The 21,584-nt window shown below is 42.3% G+C and overlaps 1 protein-coding gene across 4 annotated transcripts in view; it reads left to right on the top strand.

Moving 5' to 3' along the window:
* Window positions 1–21,584, top strand: part of Filip1 (filamin A interacting protein 1) — a 216,920-nt gene that overhangs the window by 102,314 nt on the left and 93,022 nt on the right. The gene's annotated exons all lie outside the window — the stretch shown is intronic.

The raw sequence follows: 21,584 nt of genomic DNA, 5'->3' as shown, positions 1-21,584 counted from the left end.
TTTCTTGGCTTACAGTGCTGTTCATACTAGAGAGGTAATTTGCAGCCTACCCCAAGCCACAGTAGCCACTCTATTCCTGTTCTCGAATGTGTGTGTGTGTGTGTGTGTGTGTGTGTGTGTGTGTGTACAGATAAAGATGTCTCTGGGGTAAAGAGAAATATAAAACATACAAAATCCATGTTTGAAAAAAAGCAAATGCAACTAAATAAAATCACATTTAAATTTCACAGCAAGAGAAAAAAATCATTCCAGAATACAACCATTACAAAAATAGTACCAGCACTCCTGGAAATGTGGTCATTGTTTTGTCTATTAACATTTATTGGTTAAAGAGGCAGAATTACCCCAGCTTTGTAAGCTGTCCTAGGGGGACAGCTAGGGACTGAGTACCATAAAAAGTGGTATGATCCTTGCCAGAGCTACACTATCTTCTCATTTCTTTTCAGTCACATAGGTGTTTGTGAAGCCCGTGGCCCTTGGAGACACTACTTTCTGTAGTAGGCTATTATATCAAGGTGGCCTCTGAGGCATTTAGAATTTATGTGGTCTTGGGGTCATTGTGATGCTGCATATCACTCCAGATCTTTAGAATGCATAAGATAAGCTCACACACCAGGGAACTAGAAGGAAGTAGGCAGACATCCTAAAGAATGGCATTTTGCTTTTCGTTTATCTTTACAAACACAGGATGCTTCCCTTACATGGATTCCTGAGTAGTTATGTGCATGTGTAAAATAAGAACAGAGGAAAGGAAGGGAAGGGCCGGGTCCTTTAAAGAGTTCTTTGGCATGTGTACACATTTGTAAGTGCACATTTTGCAATGTCACATTTGTTTAAAATAGGGGTGTTCTTATATTTAAAGATATAGAGATGTTTTGTGTAGACACTTAACTCTGTTAGCATCATCCTATTGGGAGAACATTGGAGCTAACAGTGGGAAGTCGTTCACACTAGCAGATGTGAGTGGGCTGGTGAAAATGTGTCAGTTATGTGCTAGGTTTGCTAGACAGGAGAAAGGAAAGGAATTCTGTCTGAAAGGCTGGTGCTAGGAGAAGAGGCAAGAATATGCTTTCTGGGTGAGTTACTGTCAGCTCAGGTCTATAGACAGTGCAGCATGTATAGAGCAGTTAGTGAGTTGTTTCTCAGATGTCCACGGCTACCTGATGTTCTGTTTATGGGCTGGCTGTATGTGACCCACATGCCCTTAATGTGGAGACAATGTCCCAAGGTTCTATAAAATATTGGAATTATGAAGCAGGCTTGAGGCCATTCATCCACTCCATCTCTCTTGTATCATGAATAGTTATGCCACTGGCCCAAGGACGATCAGCACTCTCGTCAGGGCTGCTACAGATCCAAATTCCTTGCCTCATGGCCTAACATCCTCCCCATATAATTCACATTCTGGGAATGTCCATGGATGCTTGGACTTCATGATCTTTAGATTTCGTCTTGGCTTCCAGAATTACCTTCATGTAGATTTATATTGTAAACTCACAAACTGAAGACATAGTGTGAAAAGATGGTACTTTTTTTTGGTCTTTTTTTTGAGACAGGGTCTCTCTGTAGCTTCAGCTGGCCTGGAACTCCCTCTGTAGACCAGGCTGGCCTCAAACTCTCAGAGATCCGCCTGCCTCTGCCTCCTGAGTGCTGGGATTAAAGGTGTGTGCCACCACACCCGGTCAAAGACAGTACTTTTTAAGTGAGAGAAATTGAAGGATTCCTTTTCAGCAGGTGTTGTGCCAGAGAACGGATCCCCAAGAATTACCACGGAGTCCAGAAGGCATGCAAGAGCAAAGAGTCTTTATTCGAGCTTAAGCTCGGACTCTCAGACCAAACTAAGGGGTGGTAGGTTCATCTGAGAGCCCCAATTGCAGCGGGAGGGAGCGTTTCATAGGTTTCAGACAAAGGGAGGAGGGGAATGACAGTTATATTTTGATTGGTCCAAAGAGTCCGCGCAGCCAACATACTTTTGAATTGATTGGTTACAGTCTTGGAGGCCTCTCATTGGTGGGTGCTGCCTCAGGCCTGTGAAATGTGCTGACTGTTATCTTCAGGGCTAGAGGCCCCTGTTTATTCCTTATAATGCCTCAAACCTGCCTGGGGCAGGGGGTGCCCTGGACATGCCCGGGCTTTCCTAGTCCATGACCATGAGACATCAGGAAAATGGAGGAATCAGCAGTCAAAATGGAGACGGTGCAGTTTGTCCCTCTGGTTCCCTCAAGCCAAGCGATTTACAGAAGTGAGAAGAGCAGTTAGTCCTAAATAGGGGCAGGGGTCTAGGGAGTCTGGGGGAGGGGGCCAAGGAGGAGGGTTCCACACAGGGAGATGAAATGAGATCAGAGTCTGAAATTTGGTGTGCTGCAGATAGTAAACATGGCAACAGAGAGATGTCACATGCTGGGTGCTATGCAAGTCTGGGGGCTTTGTATTCACTACTCTATGGGTAGTGTCCTAGCTATTAGCCTTCTATTGCTGTGATAAAACAGTCACCAAAACCATCTTGGGGAGAAAAGGGCTTATTTCAGTTTATAGTACAGTCCTTCATCAAGGGAAACCAGGACAGGAGCTCAAGAAGGAGCCTGACAGCAGAAACCCAAGTATAGACCACAGAGGAACACTGCTTACTGGGTTGCTCCTCTGGCCTGTGCTCAGCCTGCTTTCTTATACAACCCAGCACCAGGGTGGCTCAGAGTGGCACCACCCAACAGTGCCCTGGACCCTCCAATAAAAAAAAATGCCCCATGCACATGCCAAAAGGCCAATTCCATGGAGAAAATTCCTCCCTTCCTAGGTGTGTCAAGTTGACGATGGAAGCTATCCAGAATAGGTAGTGTTCACTGAAGTGGTGTAACAGGGAAAGCTTGGGTGAGGGACCATGTCTTTAGGTCAACGGAAGTGGAGTGACACATATGGAAAAGAGCTTACAGTGCAGAGGAGACAAGGTAAAGGTCAAGTCTGTTTGTAAGAGGCCTTGGAAGAAATGGAGGAAAAGGGAGAAAGGAGGCTTGCTTGTGCCAGTTCTGTCCTTTTTGATCTTTCTCAGGCTATCCAAATTCACAGCAAATGTTTCAGACCTATAGATAATTCTGTTTTATTTTGGGACTCGAGTGCCCTACAGCTTTGGAACATGCCGAGTGATTTATGGGAATTTGCTGAATCAACATTATAAACAGCATGACTCCTACTGTTGATACTGGTTCTTTGTAAAACTTGCAAGTTTCTTCTTTTTCTTTGCCAAGGCAGGTATCCTGTGAACTCTTAAATTGTACCTTCAGTGGACATGTATCAGAAACGGAGTTGCCCCCACAAGGGATTTTCTTTCCATTTTAAAGAATCTTGCTGAGAACTAGTAGTGTTGCAAACCTGGGTTGGAGAGGGACAGCTTCCAGACTTTTCGTGATACATCTCAAGTGCAAGCCTGGTATCTCAGCACCCTACCCAGCAGGTGGGTGTTGTCAGCCTCATAGAAGCTGGGCTAACTTTTTACTCTCTGGGTGAGAAGTGGTTACATTTTTTTCCGACTGACCTGGGAGTAATGAAGCTGCTCACCCAGACCAGCTCTTGGCCATCGTGATTAATTTCTCTTCGTATTTATTAAAAAATAGCACTTCTTCAAGAAGCCTGTCAACTTGGCTGTGCTAAAAACAGCAAGCTTCAAAAGAAGTGGTTCTCTCATAAAAAGAAAGTAGCACAAAAGACTTGTAAAAAGCATATTCCTATAAAATAAGTCAAGAATAAGACATAAATAAATTTATTTTCTTGATGCCAAAAAAGCCATTTTATATTGTAAATTTCCTTGACATGTCTATTTCAGTACATTTTAAGGGGAAAAAAGTCGAATTGGATCTGATAACTGCTCCCTTTGTTGTTATACTTAGGTCTCTTGTCCCAGTGTGTAAGGAGACACAGAGAAAACTGGATAACACAGCTAGACAGCGCACAGCATTCCACTGGCTTTGGTGTTCTGCAGGCTAGTCACATGGTCGCTGACATGCTGGGAGGTCAATCTCTATTCTAGGTGACTGGCAGAAGGTGCTGTATCTCAAACACGACTTATGAAACAGGACAGTATGCTTAAGGACTGTTAGCGTCCTCTACTTTGCCGTTTTAGAATTTCGAGCGATTGCCTGTAATATTGTTTGTTAATTTCTCTCTGCTTCACCATCTACTATCGGTAAGCGTTCTATCTGCCCTGCTTCCTTATCCAGACAGTTCATTCATTCTTAGAATTATAATTAATTAATAATTAATGATTGTTTTTTTCAATATTTAAGGAACATTATTATGGAAGTGGTCTAGATCTTGCTACATAACCCAAGATGCCTCAAACTCCTGATCCTCCTTATTTCAGCCTCCCAACGCTGGGATTACAAGTGCATGTCATCATGTGTAGGATAACATAGCAGCTTTGTTATAGGGGAATTTTAATACAAATTATGGGAGTGCAAAGGAGAGAAGGATTGCTAAAATCTTCAGAGACTGAGTCAAAGCTTCACTAAAGATTTAAACCATGAAGAATGGGTAGTCTGGAGCTGGGGAGATGGATCATCGGTTAAGAGCACCGGTTTCATTTGCAGAGGACTGGGTTTGGGTCCCAGCACCTACACAATAGCTTACAACCATCCATAACTCCAGTTTCAGGGGATCTGACATCCTCTTCTGGCCTCTGCAGGTATTGCACACATGTGAGATTTATATACATACACACACACACACACACACACACACACACACACACACATATATATATATGCAGGCAAAACACTCAAACACATTAAGTAAATAAATAAGTAAATAAATAATAAAATGAGTACTGTGAGGCAGAGAGGCATGAGCCCAGAGATTAGCATGAGCAGGATCAAGCTCAAAGTGGAGACTCTGGGCCATTATGAATAAAGATCCTGCTTCAGGGCTGGGGAATGTAGCTCAGTGGTAGGATTCTGTCTTGGTATACCCAAAGCCCTGGGTTCAGTCCCCTGCACAGGGAAATATAAGGAGTCTGAAGTCGGTGAAGAAATATTTAGTGGATGTGAAAATACACCACAATTTGGAGAGTTGTTATCAGACATCCAACTTAAAAAAAAATGTCTGAAGATGTGCAAATCCCTGGGTATCTGAGTGGTACAGCATTCAGAAAAGTCAAAGTTAAAAAGAAGAGAGGCTTTTCAGTCAAATTGGCAAAAAGCTCCAGTTGGGTAGGATTGAAGCTCATCTCTTTGGGTTTATGAATCAAATCAGTGAGAATATTTCCCAGAATGATTTTAGTAATTTAAAACTTATTTTCAGTGCGAAGAGAAGGAGGAACAGGAAGCTAAAGATATAAGAGAAACATGCCCTACTAGACATCTAGGGATTTGTATAAGAGTTAATTAGATCTGGGGGCTGGAGAGATGGCTGAGTGGTTAAGAGCACTGACTGCTCTTGCAGAGGACCCAGGTTCAATTCCCAGCACCCACATGGCATCTACAAACTGTCCTTAACTCCAGTTCCAGGGGAATCCAAAGCCCTCTTCTGACCTCCATGGCATTGCATGACACGAGACAAACAGAGAAAAAAATATACCAAACCGAGAGGGAGAGAGAGAGAGAGAGAGAGAGAGAGAGAGAGAGAGAGAGAGAGAGAACACTAGTTTTTTCCTTCATTGGCAGAGTGTAGAACATTTCTTTCACACAAAGTAGATCCTTAGAACATATATGTCATGTCAGCCTCTTTATTTGAACTCATTGTTACTTTTCACTACCTTGGGGCTTTATTTAAGGCTAAAACAGTATGACTTTGATGCTAAAAGCTCACAGAGAAATGTAGTAGACTGTCAAAGGCTTGGTGTATGACTTTTTGATGTTGACTCTGGGTCTCGTTCAGTCCCCCTACATATGAAGGGGGAATTCTCTGCCTGCTGAGGCAGTTGTGCTGTCCAAACTTAGCTAATATGGATGTTACTGGGACACGGTTGGAAGAGAAAGTCAGAGAGAGAATGGATAACAGCTAGAGGGAAGCTCTGGTCAGGGGCAAGTTTGCAATGATGAGGAGACTTCTTATATTTATAGGTTAAGAGGTTACAGGACCAGAAAGGAGCAGTGCCAGGGCCACAGGCAGAGGAGAGACTGTTGATGACAGAATATTGGAGGAGACAGAAGGAAAGGATCCAAAGGTATGATTTGGCATCTGACCTTGGTTTTGACCTTGAAATGGAGGCAAACCTTTCATCTTCTGCATGAGAAGAGGGAAAGATTTGTAGCTTAGGGGACAAATTGAGGGAGCTCACTGAAAGCATTGACTTTCTCACCAGAATAAAGCCATGTCCTTCCCACAGAGAGGTGATAGGGACTAATCAGTGGCCTGAGGAGGATCGCATACTCGCTGAATCACTGCTGAGGGAGTGTTTGAGGAAGAGCATCATGGATCATGTGATCACCCATGAGTAAGTTTAGAGTTCTGTAGGGAGAGACACTGCATTTGCAATGGTGCCCTTCTGTTTAGAAGCCTGGATGTAGAAAATGAGACACGTCTTATGGTGCTGCATCTAGGGTTACCATTGTGCAGATGGCTGCTGAGACTGGGCAAGAGGACAGGAAGCTAAGGAGAGGCCGACAACGAAGGCCCTTTGGGTTGAGTGAGCAGGCCAATAGGAGGATGACCAAGAGAGGGCTGGAAAGGGGCTGGCGAGATTGCTCAGTGGTTAAGAGCACTAGTTGCTCTTGCAGAGGACCCTTGTTTGGTTCCTAGCATGCACATGGAAGCTAACAACTCTCTGTAACTCCAGTTCCAGGGGATTGTATGTCCTCTTCTGGCCTCTGCCAGCATTGCACACGTGATGCACTTACATGCATGCAGGCAAAACATTCATACACAATAAATTAAAATAAATAAATATTTTAAAGAGAGAGGACTGGAAATGGGCCTATTTGCACATATGTTTTTATATGATAGAGATTTAACTAATGCAAGGTTTTGGGTGCAGCCTTGGGAGTAACAGTGAAGGTAGTTGGAGTTAAAGATGCCAAGTTCAGACATTGGCTCGACTTTCCACTAATTGTTGAAGCCCAGGATGATGGCAGATTTGGAATGGAGATCAAGTCTGTATCACTAGACAAATATGAGGGTTAGGATCAAGAGGTCAGCAGATGGCTGCTGCCAGAACACTTCTGCCAAAGCATTTCTCTTGATCGTGTCATTCTGTTGCTTAAGAATTTCAAAACATCCTTAGACTTTATTAGACTGAATCTAAATTCCTGAGACTGTTTGGTGAAGCTGTTACTCTGCCCCCTTAGCCTTGGAAACTCATCTTTAGTGTCCGTTTAAATGACCTTTCCTATTCAGTTAGGCATGCTCTGTGTGCTGCCCCAGCTCTGACACACTCACACACACAGACTCAAACATCATCTCTCCAGTGGTAATTTTCTTCTTAGATGTCTTTCACCTTGAGAATATGCGAAAGACAAAATTTAAGTTTCTCTGGAAAAATTCTAGACACATGATTGAGCTTGTCTTAGCCCGTTCTTTTATACTGGTGGATCTTTCTTTAGGGGTCACCAAAGGCTTGCCTCCTGTGTGAAGTGTTTTCTAATCCTTGCTCCCCAGTCTTGTCTTTCTTCTGATCTGAAATCCTGCATGATTTTGTTATATGGGAACTGTAACATCCCATACCTACATGTTCTATGAGCATGTTACAGATTGTTCTGCCCAAAAAACTTGAAAGAGGGGACAAGTAAAGGGCTGGGCATATCATTGTTAGTCTATTGGTAACTGATAATCTCAGGATGGTCTAATATTTACATACCTTGAGAAGCAGTCATAAGATCAATTTTGTGTGTGTATGCACGTGTGTGTGTGTGTGTGTGTGTGTGTGTGTGTGTGTGTGTGTAGGGGGTACACACGTGTGTGGAGGTCAGAGGAAAACCTCAGGCATTTTGCCTTAGGCTCTACTCACTTTTATTCTTTGAGACAGAGTCTCTCACTGGCCGGGAACTCACCAAGAAGGCTAGGCTAGCTGGCTAGAGAGCCCACATAGGTCTTCCTGTCTCTGTCTCTCTAGTGCTAGAATTACAAACACACAACAATATGCCTGAACTTTTTTTTTTAACATAGGTTTTGGGGATTGAACTCAAGTCCTTGTGCTTGTATAGCAAGAATTTTACCAACTGAGCTATTGCTCTTGCTCAAGACCAGTGTTTTAATGTCTTCAAAAACAATTGAATTATATAAAGTATAAGCATCAGACAAAAAATCATATTATTGAACTACCAGTGAAGTTCACAAATATGTACAATGATATTTCTTCCTCACATAGTGAGTCCAGGTTTTGTCTTTTGTTTTGTCATCTTTACCACTAAGGGTGAGGATAATCAGTTCAGATGGAGCTACCTAGTGCAACCAGGCACCACAGTGTTATCCTAAAGGGGAACAATACATCACTTTGTTCTTTAACAATAGCTTCTCTTTCCCTAAACAAGTTCCATTTTTCACACAGTGTGGCCTCCTGTAGAATCCCAGTGCTTCTGAAGAATAGGCTTTCAGTTACCCTCTCTAGCTTTTGAACTTGATGACTCACCTGCACTTAATCTGCTCCATCTTTAGAATCAGGCTGAGGTCACCCTAAGCAAGGCGCCCAGTGAAACCTCACACCACTGACATGATCAGCATGCTGGGAATTGCTGAGTTCAGGAGGCATCAAAGGCAGGCAGCTTTCTGTTTAAAATCATGACCAGATCTGGTGCTTTGTTGAACGCGAAGCCTCTGAGTCTTGCGTGTCCAGCAGCATTGTCTGCCTTTGATGAAAAGCTTTGCTGTCTGATTTTCACTGTGGCACAATGCTCCTGGTGCTCCTAGTCAATCAGAAAGTTAGTTTCTCTGAAGTGAAAACAATACACTCACTGGGGCAAAGCTTTGGTTTTATTGAGAAATGTTAAAAAAATGCATATTAATAAAGAAAAACACCCACAAAATAGTTTTATAATTCGATAGGATCTGGACAAGGGAAAACACTCTGTAGTGGTAGTAAATGAAAGATAGAGATGGCTTCCTCCGTGGCTGGACCAGTCTGGTACACTTCATCGAATATACTCCAGTTATTTGTTATAGAATGTGTTGCATGGAACCAATTTCAATAAAATCAGAGTCTGTATAGGTGTTAGAAGAAGCACACGTTAAACAGAGCTAGATTTGGAGCATAATGAACTCGTGGTTTCAGAATGGCTGACGGGATCTGTCAGGGAAGAACTGAACCTGTGCTAGTCACTGGAAACTGCTGGTGAAGAAAGAAATGTGAACCTTCCCTGACCTACCTGGTAGTCACCAGAAACACATAGCTTGTAATCCCTTGAAATGTTGCTAATGAAACAGAAATTGAATTCTGACTTTTATTTAATGCTAATCAATTTAACTTTAAGTAGCCACATGTGGTTAAGTGAGACTGTGCTGAAGAGTGTGAATATAGAGAAAAGCACACAGTTACGCCTTAGGAGGGCAGTGCTGGCACCAAGGCATCTGTCCTTGACAGGCCCTTAGAAAATGCTGAGGTTAGGGGTGGAGGAGAAAAGAATTGGCCAGAGAGGAAAGGGAGGCCTGGTTAAAGAGGAAGGAGTTCACATATGATGTGTCATAGGTATGAGGGAAAGGAGAACTTAGAAGATACTGGCAGATCTCAGAGCTGATTCAGAGCTGAAGACATGTCTGTTTCCCTTCCTGTTGCTGTGATATAAAATAGCCTGACAAGTGCAACTTCAGGAGCTGAGCATTGCGGTGCACGCCTGTAATCCTAGCATTCAGGAAGCAAAGGTAGAGGCAGGCAGATCTCTGCCTTCAAAGTCAACTTGATCTGCATAGTGAGTCCCAGCTATGCAATGAGACCCTGTCTCAAAACCAACCAACCAACCAAACAAACAAACAAACAAACAACCCAAGTTTTTCCCCAAAAAACTGTTAAGGGGAAAAGGGTTTACTTTGGCACACACTTTGGGGTATAGTCCATCATCGCTGGGAACTGAAGGTAGCAGGACCTTGAAGCAACCAGCCACATCACATCCACAATCAGGACAGCAGAGGGAGGACGGCAGGCTCTGCTCTGCTCCCTTTCTCCATTTCACAGTGCAGGATCCCAGTTAGAGATCAGTGCCACACAGTGGCTGGGCCTCCCCACCACAGTGTAATCAAGGTACTCCCCCACAGGCCCACCCACAGGCCCATCTCCCAGGTGATTCTAGATTCTGTCAGGTTGACAGCACATCGTAGGCTGAAAACAGAATAGGCCATCTTTCAAGCTGGCTTTTAGGTGTGGTTTCAAAGGAATGGTTAGGTTAATAGCAGATGGCTCATGTCCTGGAGAGCTTGGGTGAGCCTCAGTTTGGGGATGTCTGCAGATAAAAATGGAGGGATAGGAGGGGTAGGGCAAAGTGAGCATTTTGTTTTTAAAGAGGACTGGAACACTGTCTAGATGTGAGATATGGCCTTCTCTCATGCCTTGTCCTACTCTGGCTCTCTTGTTTCCCACAGGTAATTTGAGACCTATCTCAGGAGCCTGAGGTCTTCTTGACTTCTTTCCATACCCCAAATCTCCATTCACTGCCTTTCTCTTCTCCTCTTCCTGCTTCACTGAGAGTCAAACATCCCCTTTGGTCAAGGACATTTCTGTTGGTTTGATACTACTGCCTTCTGGTCTCTTTACCCTCCCCACCCAGACCCAAATCTCCCCACCCTAGCCATGCTAGTTCGCCCATGCTGGCAGTGAGTTGGGACTGAAGGCTGTCTGTATGAAGGAGCTAGATTAATGAAGGCACCTGTGACTTCTTTTCAGCAGCATCTCTCTCCCCAAGTGACTTTAGACAGACTGTTTAAGATCCTTTTTCTAATAGTCTCCTGACTACAGGCTTACTTCTCTTTCATCTTTCAACCTACTCAGCTCCCTATTTCCTCATTAACTTCATCTCCATTTTTTTCTGTACTTTATTTCAGACAACAGTTCTATTTATTTGTGTCTTTTTAAAAAATAACCATCATAAATTGCAAACTCCTTAATGGTAGACCCTGTCTGTAAAGCTCTTGATACTAATTGATTAACATAAGATTTTTAAAAAGTGGATTTTTATTTTACTTTTTTCTAAAAGTTATTGCATGTTAAACACTTAAATGTAGTTCTGGAAAAACGTTCGGCATAGTGACAAGGGAAGATTCCAGGAAAACAGCAGGCCATGTCAGTACTTTGACTTCTGTTCTACCCATCAGAGCACCTGCACCTTACCACTTCATGTATTTTTTTCTCCTCCTGGGATGTGTTAGGTTCCTGTGGCAGAGCTGTCTCTTAACCAGGAACCAGGTGGGTCCTTTCCTGAAACCATCTCCATCACAGTCTCCTGACTGCTGTGTGGCAATGATAAGATGTCTGGGATTTTCCAGCACCTCTTCCCTTTAGAAGCATGTTGGGGGAGAGGTAGAGGGAGCCATTTACTTTTCTTTTTACCTTGGAATGTAACCATCTTTCAAAGTTCAAACAGATACAGGACATATGAAATAGCAGTGGAAAAATGTATTGTGTACAATGTCCATTTGTCCTTCTTTGCTGCCTAGTATATGGCAAGACTTTTGCTATTTAATCATCACAATCATCCTTCAAGGTGGGTTGAGAAGTAAGCACTCAGAGGTTTACAAAGACTTCCCCAAGAACACCCCCTTGTAAGGCATGCCTTGTCCTGTGGATCCTAAAGCTAACACTATTTTTCTCCAGAATATTTCCCTAAAGATTGGGGCATCACACTCTTTTAGCATTTTGCCTTTTCCTAATTCTACTTTGTGCTAAATACTGACAGCTAATGATTTTAAATCACATTAAATCACCACATTGCATGCCAAAGAAAATAATGTATCACTGTTGTTTTAGCAGTCCAAGTTGAAAAGCAAACACTGGAAAAAGAATCCTGTTCCACAGATAAGGGAAGGAGGCTTATGTTAGCCACCAGCAGCCTTTTTTCCATGTAAAACCATTTTTGTAACTTGTTGGATTTCGAACTGTGGCCGACTTTTTGGGGTCTCTAACTCAGCTTGAATCGAGGCCACAGTTGCCTTCATCTCAACTGCACCTTGGTCAGTTTTTCGTAATTCTCAGTAGGAGTTTAACCACTGGACAGAACTTACTGATAGCGATTCCAGCAGTGGACTGTACCAATGCCAATTTGCAGGTGATGGTTTGAAATGTTAAAGAAAAGAGACACATTTTTGTTAGGTGCATTTTTCCGGCTTGTATCATTACATCATATAAATTTTTTTTTTTTTGTAGTCATGAAATGTTTCTAATCAGGGAAGTAGTTGAGCAAGGATTGATAGAGGGCAGGTATGGATAAGGCATGATGTATATATGAAAATGTTACAGTGAGATCTGTTAGTGAATACAATTGCTATGTACTAATAGCTAGTATTTAAAATGAAATTTATTGGGCCAATGAGATGGCTCAGGAGGTAAAGGTGCTTGCTGCCAAGCCTGATGATCTGAATTTGATCCCAAAGACCCTCATAGTGGGAGAAGAGAACCAATTCCTGCAAGTTGTCCTCTGCAAGTTGTACACACACACGCACACACACACACACATCGTGTGCACACGCATGTACATACAGAGAGGCACACAAGTAAATAAATGTAATAAAACATTTTAAAAATTAAATATGTTGACTTTACAAACAATGAAACATAAACTAGGGATATAGCTCAGAGTATGTGCCTAGTTCTGAGTTTGGGTTTGATCTGCAGCACCACCCCCTGCCACACACAATCTAAAACCAAGTGCAAGCCAGAATGCCCATCATATAGTAAATTTAAAGTAATGGTGTTCAAATTAGTCAGTTATCACTGCATTGGAGCCCAGATTCTGTGTGCAGAACTTGACATTGTATAACGATGCTGCACCAGTCTTTGATCTCTTTTTAATTCCTTCTCCCTTCTTGGAAATCCCTGGGTGGAGGGAGTAGATGAAGGATGTGCCTCTTTTCCTCTTATCATTCCTTGCTCTCACTCCCAGTGATGCCCAGGAGATGTCTCATGGTGGAGGGTCAACAGACGGTTTGTTCCAAACTTTGTGAACATCATTGTTTGCAAGGCATAGTTACAAATGAGACAGTATTTGTCTTTGCAAAGCTAACTGGTCTAACTGGGATTAAAATGTGACCTCATGAACTCCATGTAACCAGTCACAGATCAGCTTCAATGCTGTGAAAGGTTCAAAGTGATTCATGCCATGGCTGTCAGCAGGAAAATATCTTTATCCAAACTGTGAGTATTTAAAAGGAAAAGCAGGGTACCAATGAGAATTGTTGATATCATATTGACAGGATAATCATATATAATCAAAAGGAAGGGCACATACTCTGAATTAAGAAGAACATGGTGGTGCCAGAGAGAAGACTCACTGGTTAAGAGCACTGACTGCTCTCCCAGAGGACAGAGTTCAGTTCCTAGTACCACAAGGGCGAGCTCACAACTACCTGTAACTCCAGTTTCAGGGGACTCTAATGCCCTCTTCTGGTCTCCTCAGGCATTGTAAGCATGTGGTACACACTTACATACATACAGGCAAAACACTCATATAAATAAAATAAAAATAAATCAATCAAAAAAAGAAGACTATTGTCATCTGGGCTTTTCAGCTAACACGTAATTCTATCTGTGGACCAGTCCTGAGCACCAATGATGTATATGTTTGCTTTGGCAGGTCAGGACTTCTATCATTCCTTCTGAACACAGCCATTAATCTCCAGGAATATTTGCTGTGATAGTAAACATTTCCTGACCAAGGGCCCGGAAGGAAACATGAAACAATGTGTACCCACTGGAGCCGACCCTCCGCTCTCCTCTTCCAGATAGCAATTATAAGACCACAGTTCACATTCACAAGTTCACAGTTCTACTGGGGTTAACTAAAATTTTTATTATTATTGTGTGAATGCATGATGAGGGGGGTGGTGCATGTACCACGGTGCATGTGTGGAGGTGAGTGGGTAATTTTGTGGCATTCTTTCCTTCCAGCTTTTTATGGGTTCCAGGTATTGAACTCAGGCTGACAGGCTGGCATTGCGTCTTTTCCTACTGAGCCATCTCACTGGCTTAGATTCCTAATTTATGAGGAAAATCAGTGATAAATGGAGGTTTCTATGGTCCTAAATAGGTATAGGAAATAGGTTCCTGAGCTCATTTGCACCCACGGAGGACGTGACAGTGGAGTTCGCTTTTTTGAAGCTTGACTGCATCTGTCTTGAGATGGCATGTTAGATAGTCCTTGCCATCAATAATTAAAAAATTTGTGCTTGTGTTTCATGTGTTAAGTGTTGTATGCATGTATATAGAGAGAATCAACCATAGAAGACACCTACATATAGTCAATTAGCAAAATTTTTAGCCTGAAAACAATGTGTAGTATGGATTATGTTTTGAAACAGTCAAAGAACATTTTCCCCTTTAATGGAATTTACATTATTGACTTTGAGTTTGCAGAAGGCAAGCATTTGAGTGCAAATAAGATCAACACGAGAAATCAGTTGACCTTAGCTGCATGTGGGTGAAAGGCTAAGGATATATAAGCCCCGAATGCCATGAGGCACCTCTCTCGCCATTTTGAGCAGCTGTCTGGAAGTCACAGGATCTATATTTGAGTATGTACTTTCTAGTGCAGCGGTAAATGGGGGTGCCTACTCTTCTGTAAATAAACCCTCACCCTATGCTCTCTTAAGCCCAATAAACTCATTAGGATTTTCCAAAGGGGGGAAAAAAAAACACAACAGACCAGAACAGAACAGGGCTAATGGAAACCTTCATTGTTCCACCAAAGTTGACCCCATGTTGGCAAATCCTCCGGTCTTTGATTTCTTATTCCTATGCCCCCCTTAAACTTCACTGTATATATATTTTTGTTTAACCTGCTTTAAGTTATCTCTGAAAAAATGTGTTAAATGTGCCTCTCTTTAGAATAATTTTAAAAAATTAATTTCCACCCCCCTCAATTGTTAGGTATAATCTTACAAGCCCAGTTTCTAGTATAATTTTGTATGTGGTGTCTAGTATGATGCCTTGAAATGAAATATTCATATGCATAACTGTACATACTATAGATGTTAAAATGTTGACCAAGGGCTGGCAGTGAGGCTCAGTAGTAGAGCACTTGACTAACATGTTCCATTTCCAGCACAGACAGAGGAAAGCAGCAAAGAATGGACCGTCCATGAAGGAGTCAATTTAACAGTTTGGTCATCATCCCACTGAGTCAGTGCTGCAACAAAGTGCAGTCGTCTGGTCCTAACCCCTGTGACCCTTGCTTGTCTATTAAATGCCTTGGAGCTCAAAAAAAAAAAAAAAAAAAATCAACAAGTGAGCGTTTGTTAATCATTTCAATATCGGTTGAACGTCAGGTCATCTCAGTGTCAGTTACCCAGGAGTGAAGGTATACTGACTACAAATACACAAGCAGAGACTTCTCGAAAAGAAATTTCCACATTCTGACTTCGAGGCGCTCTCAGGATCACTGGAGAACTGAATATGAGGAGCCCTGTGCATGGATTTCCTTTCTTTCTTCCCAGAGCTGTAACTGCTTACGTGGGGGAGGGCTGTGGGCTTGCCCTTCATTGCAGCAAGGTACAGGTGGTTGTCCGAATGTATCCCCTTAAGTGTCACACACATTGGCCTTCTTAGTTACTACACTGATGTCTACACAGCAGGGAGGGAATCAACAACCTTACTGCCTTCCCCCATCCCCCCATGTGAGCAACTGAGCACCACATGAAGTGCAGATGAACACCAGGGGGAGCCTGGGAGGAGCTAGTGGCGGGACCCCAGCCTCACCATCAGATCAGGGCTTTGACTTAGGCAAGCCTCCACTTCTTTCCTGTGGGTTTGTGGCAACAGGCCCTTAACTGGTATGCCCTTCATACAGACTCGTCACCCTTCAGTTAACTATGCCTCACAGAAAGATAGCCTTTGAAAATACAAAGTTGACAAATCTTTCTTCAGCTCCAAACCACTTAGGGGCTGTCAGAGCCTGAGAGTCTTTCCCAGACTGGCCTCTGCTTACCACTTCATCTATATCTTCCACAGCATCCTTCTATCCGTGGTCCTGCCACACCCACCTCTCTTAAAAAGTAGTGTTGGGAGCTTTTTCTTAATGGAGCTCATTCTTTTTAATTGTGAATTATGCAAATGATCTGGGGGAAAAGGCACCAGCATTCCACAAGATTGGTTGGTAAGAGAACTGCATTGATGCTCTTCATTGATTTTTGTCCTGTTTTATTTTAAATGTTTCCACGAAGACTGAAGGTCATTAGGCAGGGAGAACAAATCTCCATATAAAACCTACAACTAGGTTTGTGACTGAAAGTTTATTCCATTATTTGTTGTGACTTGCTCACATGTTTTCCCAAGAACTCATGGGAGAGGACCTCCATTCTGTCCAGGTAGTCAGAGGTTTTTATCTTTTGATAAAGTGCGAGTTCTGTATCTCTTCTAAGGTGGGGCCTTACTGTAATCACATGCTCAGTAATTGTAAAACATCTATGTGGAAGGAGGTCTGTTCTGATTCATTAGTAAACTGGAGTGCAAATATTGGGCAAAACATGAAAATATAATTCTAGGGGTAAAATTCCTACCTTTAGTTGCTAACTGCAATGGTCAATTCCTGTTCCTTGATTTCTTTGATCCATCAGCAGCACCTGACAGTTTTGATTTTTCACTGTGAAAACTTTGACTCCAGGATGCTGTGCCCTGCTGATTGCTGTGACCTCTCAGCCACTCACTCCCATTCCCTTCTCCCGAATCTACTTCATCTTACCAAACTCTTTCACCAGAACCCCCTCCTTACCTCCTATGTACATGTAGACTGTTTCATCACGACTGCACCCACTTTCTCCTAGGTTCATAAGCTTGCGGCTTTCGTGTCTGGTCCCCACATTCCCTTTCCTCTTTCTGTCTCCGAATGCCTGTGTGGCCACATCCCTCCACTAACTCCTTCTATTTCAGTGTCTGGCACTTTCTATTTTCCTAAAAAAACCTCAACTGATACAATAGCATGTGCAGAAGAGTGACATAGTATACTTTAAGATAAATCTTAGATGGATTAAAATTTTAAGTGAGAAACCCATAGGAGAAGCATTAATATTCTAAAGAAAATTTGAAAAATATTTTCATAATCTAAGGGAGGCAATCTAATTTTGACCCATAGAAAAATTGATGTCTGACAAATAATGATTATTACAAATTCTGCATAGTAAAATATTCAAAGAGCAAAGCCAAAATAAAAATTACATAGAAAAACATTTGTTATAGCTCTTACCACAAAGAACTAACGGTTAATAAAGAATCCTTATTAATTTAAAACACTAAGAACCCAATATATGGACTGGAGAGATTGATGAGTGGTTAAGAGCACTGGCTGCTCTTGCAGAGAACTAGAGGACCCTAGTTCAAATCCTAGCAACCACATGGCAGCTAACAACCCTCTGAAACTCCAGTTCCAGGGGATCTGATGCTCTCTTCTGACCTCCACAAGCATTGCATGACACAGGTGCACTTACATACATGTGGGCAAATACTCATAGACATAAAATAAAAAAAAATAAAAAATACAGAATAGAGCAAAGAATAAGAGCAGACTAGCCAAACAAATGGAAAGACAGACTCTCTGAAAGCATTTGAAAAGATATTCAACTTCATAGACAAGATAAATTAAAACTACAAAGATATACTGAGTTCATCTATTGAACTGGCAAAGGAAATACAGCCTAAAAGTGATAAAACTATTGACAGAACTGTATATTGGCAAAAATGTGAGAAAACAAAACTGTTAGAGGTAAACTAGCAAAATAATTAGGAACTTGCATAGCTTGTAGTCACCAGTCCCACATTTGGGGATTTAACCAAGAGAAACAGTTTTGCATGTGTGATAAGATCACTATGTAACATTTATATGCAACATTGAGTATATACAGTGGCAAAATGTCAATCACTGTGCTAAGTACTCAACTATCACAAACTCTACTTAATGTTAAAAACAATGTGAGGTTTCCATATCTACTATTTGGAAATTTTTCTGAGTCATATTTGGTATCTGAAAAATATTGATATTCTGGAAGTATATATATTGTGTTCACATTTGTATAAAAAACATAGTTTTCCTTGATAAGATGGTTTCAGTGGAGAAATTCATGGGAAGAAGGTCAAACAAATCCCACTCATCCACAGGAGTGAATCCTGGGGCAAGTACAAGCTGCTTTCAGTCAGTTATAGAGGAAAGGAGAGAGATTAAGTGGGGTCTGTGGGGGAAGTAAAGTTATGAGAGGGTCTTGTGCTGGTGGAAGAAATAACAGTATGTTTGCGTGCTTTTATAGTTCAGATATTCATGTCTTGAGACTTCAGTCCTCAGCTGGTGGTGCTGGTGGGAGGTGGAAACTTTAGGAGATGGGCCTTAGCTGAAGGAGATAGATCTCTGGGAGACAGGGCCCTTGAAGGAGACAATGGGACCCTGGCCCTGTCTGCCTTTGTCTCCTGACTGCCAGGAAGTGAAGAGTTTTCCCCTGTCACATGCTTCTGCCAAGACGTACTGCCTCACCACAGACCCAAAAGCAACCAGGCTGAGAGACCATGAGCCTCTGAAACCCCGAGGCCAAACAAATCTCTTCCCCTTTAAGCTGACTTTCTCATGTGTTCTGTCACAGCAAGGGAAAGCTGACTACATCCATGGTGATGGGAATAAGATAGTCCTGAAGGAGCACTGATAATTCTGGGCAACAGGATGGATAGTCGAAAGAGGACATGATCTATCGAACACAGTGATAAGCTGACATTAATGGTTTGCTTCGCCAGGTAGAAAAGGTGCTTGCTTTTATGGACGCAGATGCAGTAGGGTATGATGTGATAGGAGACTGAGAAGTCCGAGCCTAAGTGTTTTCGTTTTGTTGGTAAGCTAGGCAAAAAAGGGAAGGTGTGCAACCAATTCAGTAAGGGTGAGGTTAGGAAGTAGTAGGTGAGAGTGGTGGGGAAAACAGTATGATTTGTTGGTAGCATTTAAAGGGCCACTTAAAGCTTGTACACTAATGTAAAATGAAATCAGTTGCTATGATAATTTTTCTCCAGCTATAGATTTGAACATTAGAGATAAGGGTTTAGATTGAATCAAGGCTGTAGTTTACCTAGAGAGTAAACTCAAGTGAGGGAAGGACCATGAAAATAGGGTCTGGGATCGAGTGGAGACTAGCTGAAAAGGGAACGGACATGTAGGAAGGGAGGGTGAAGGCCCATGAAAGGATGCTAATGTAGCAGCTTGTAGATTCTGCTGTCGTCAAAAGGTTGGTAAGGTTCTAGAGAGAATGACTTGCAAATAGCTGAAGTGGTGGTACCGAGTTGAAATTATAGATGGTTACAATTTTTATAATACTGAAAAATTAGGTTATGCCCAGAGAAATACTGGCCGAGGTAGTGAAAAGACAGATCTTCAGAACAGAGTGTTCAGAGACGGTGGGATACAGACTATAACTGACCTGAAATGAGGCCATTCTAAAAGACACTTTCCCTCGCTTTGGTTATCAGACTATTGACACAGTGAACCCAAAGAATTGTAATTCCCCCAGGAATCTCATGTTGGGAGAAGAAAAAGGGTAAAGCCTGGGCTATCCAGAAAGAGATTAACAACTTGTCAGACCACCTTGTAGGAACTTAAACAGTGATGGGTCAGCAATGGGTGGCACCACACCTTGACCAGGACTTCTTATCTATGGTAAGTCTGGCTCACTACTTAAATCTAAAGCTCATACTGGGACCTCAAAGATGGACTTGGGGGAAGGTCACTGGACTCCGTTGTCCCTCTTTCCATTGTGGTCATATTGAATAGATTCCCTTTTTCTTCCTTTCACTATTAATTTGCCCCTTTTAATGGTCTTATTAAAGATGGGCGATAGAGCTTGGCTTAGGGCTGCCAGAGCATAGGCTCTGACTCTGACCCTAATAATTCCAATAGCAAGAATATCAGAATGATCATCAAAGGAAATTAGGGACTTATCCAGAAATTTGACAGCAATCCAGAAGTCAAATCTTCAAGGAAGAAAGAAGAGTGAATAATTCAACCAAGTGGGGGGAAGGAAACAAGGGCAAAGGACACTGATTGGTCTTGTTGAATGACCAGAGATTCAATGCTAAGACATTTAAGGCAAGAGAGAGAATGATCTGGAAGCAGTGATCGGGACCCAGGTCCACTGGAACAATGGCAATGGAGAGAAACCGTCGACTTCTGAGCTTTGGGGCAAATGATGTCCTCAGGAGAGAGTTCTGTTTGGGCAGTGTTTCTCACGCTTGGCAATTAAATGACTTCTGAAAGGAAGTCAGGCATCAGTGTGTGTTGTGGGTGGGGGATTTGAAGATTAGTGATTTCAAAGTGCTGCTCGATTTGAATCCCTTCCTTAAAGCAAACAAGTGAAATGGAAAGTCTCAGAAGAGTTTGTGAACTTAACAGACTTTCATTGTTGTTGAGTGTGAGTTTCAGAGAACACAGTTGAAACTTTTTACGCGGATACAAGAGAGATGTGCGTAAAAGTGACGATGGTGGAGCCACATGCAGGTTTGAGTTTGGAGAGTGGAGGGGGTGAGTCTTCGCCCAAAGTACAAAGTACCTCCCCTTTGGCAGCTGCGATACCCAAAGGACGTGATTATAATATTTTAACTGTGAATTTGGTGACTCCTAATGAGGTTCAGCTACGAGAGCGTGCCAGATTCCTCAAGAAAAGACGCCTCAATGGTTTAGTCATTTTGGACCATCAGAATTGATATCATACCGCTAGGACTTTGCTGGAACAAGCGAACCGTGTTGTTGCTGCTCTGTGCTAGTTTGCCAGACTAGCTCTTGGGATTAGGCATGTGTGAAGAGTGTCAGCAGAAGGAGGGTATTCACATGACACACTTACTGGGCCAAAGGTCGGGGAGAAATGTGAAAGGCTTCCAGGGATAGTCTAATTACATTGTTAATCAGACTAGCCACTGTTGAACAAGCAAGGATGAGTTCAGTGCTGAGAAGCCTGGCGATGGGGGCTGACTGACCTCACCCACCTGTTTCTTCTGTTCAGTCATCATCTGACCATTCCCTTATGGATGACAGAGCACCATGATGACAGCTCAGACAAGGCTCCTGACCACAGAATCTCAACAGAGGTCAGTGCATAGCAATTGTCTGAAGCAATAATGTTTGGCAGCTTAATTGCAGAAAAGCAGCAGGGCTTTGAAACAAACTGGGGAGACTTGGAGCCATTTTGTCAATTCTATCATAATCAAGAAAGTTCTTTTCCTGGAAGTTTTCAGCTATTAATATACATTTTGGCTAGTGGTCCTTGGTCATTTATTTTGAAGCGAGCCATTGCATTGGAAACATTATACTAGCTAGTGTGGCAGATTATTTCCAACATCAGAATCAATGTCATACACTTCCCCATAAAGCTTAAGCTTAGCTTACTATGGAAAAAGAGATACCTAAAAAGATTAAAAGAAATGAGACCATGATACTTAATACGCCTAAACTGCTCGCATTTTGGATGATGGCGATCGGACGTAGCTATTCCCAAGCTTATAACATAAT

This window comes from Nannospalax galili, unplaced genomic scaffold (assembly GCF_000622305.1).
Source record: "Nannospalax galili isolate Female #2095 unplaced genomic scaffold, S.galili_v1.0 scaffold512, whole genome shotgun sequence".
Lineage (NCBI taxonomy): Eukaryota > Metazoa > Chordata > Mammalia > Rodentia > Spalacidae > Nannospalax > Nannospalax galili.
Note: the sequence above shows the minus strand (reverse complement) of the source record. Positions and strands in the feature narration are given on the sequence as shown.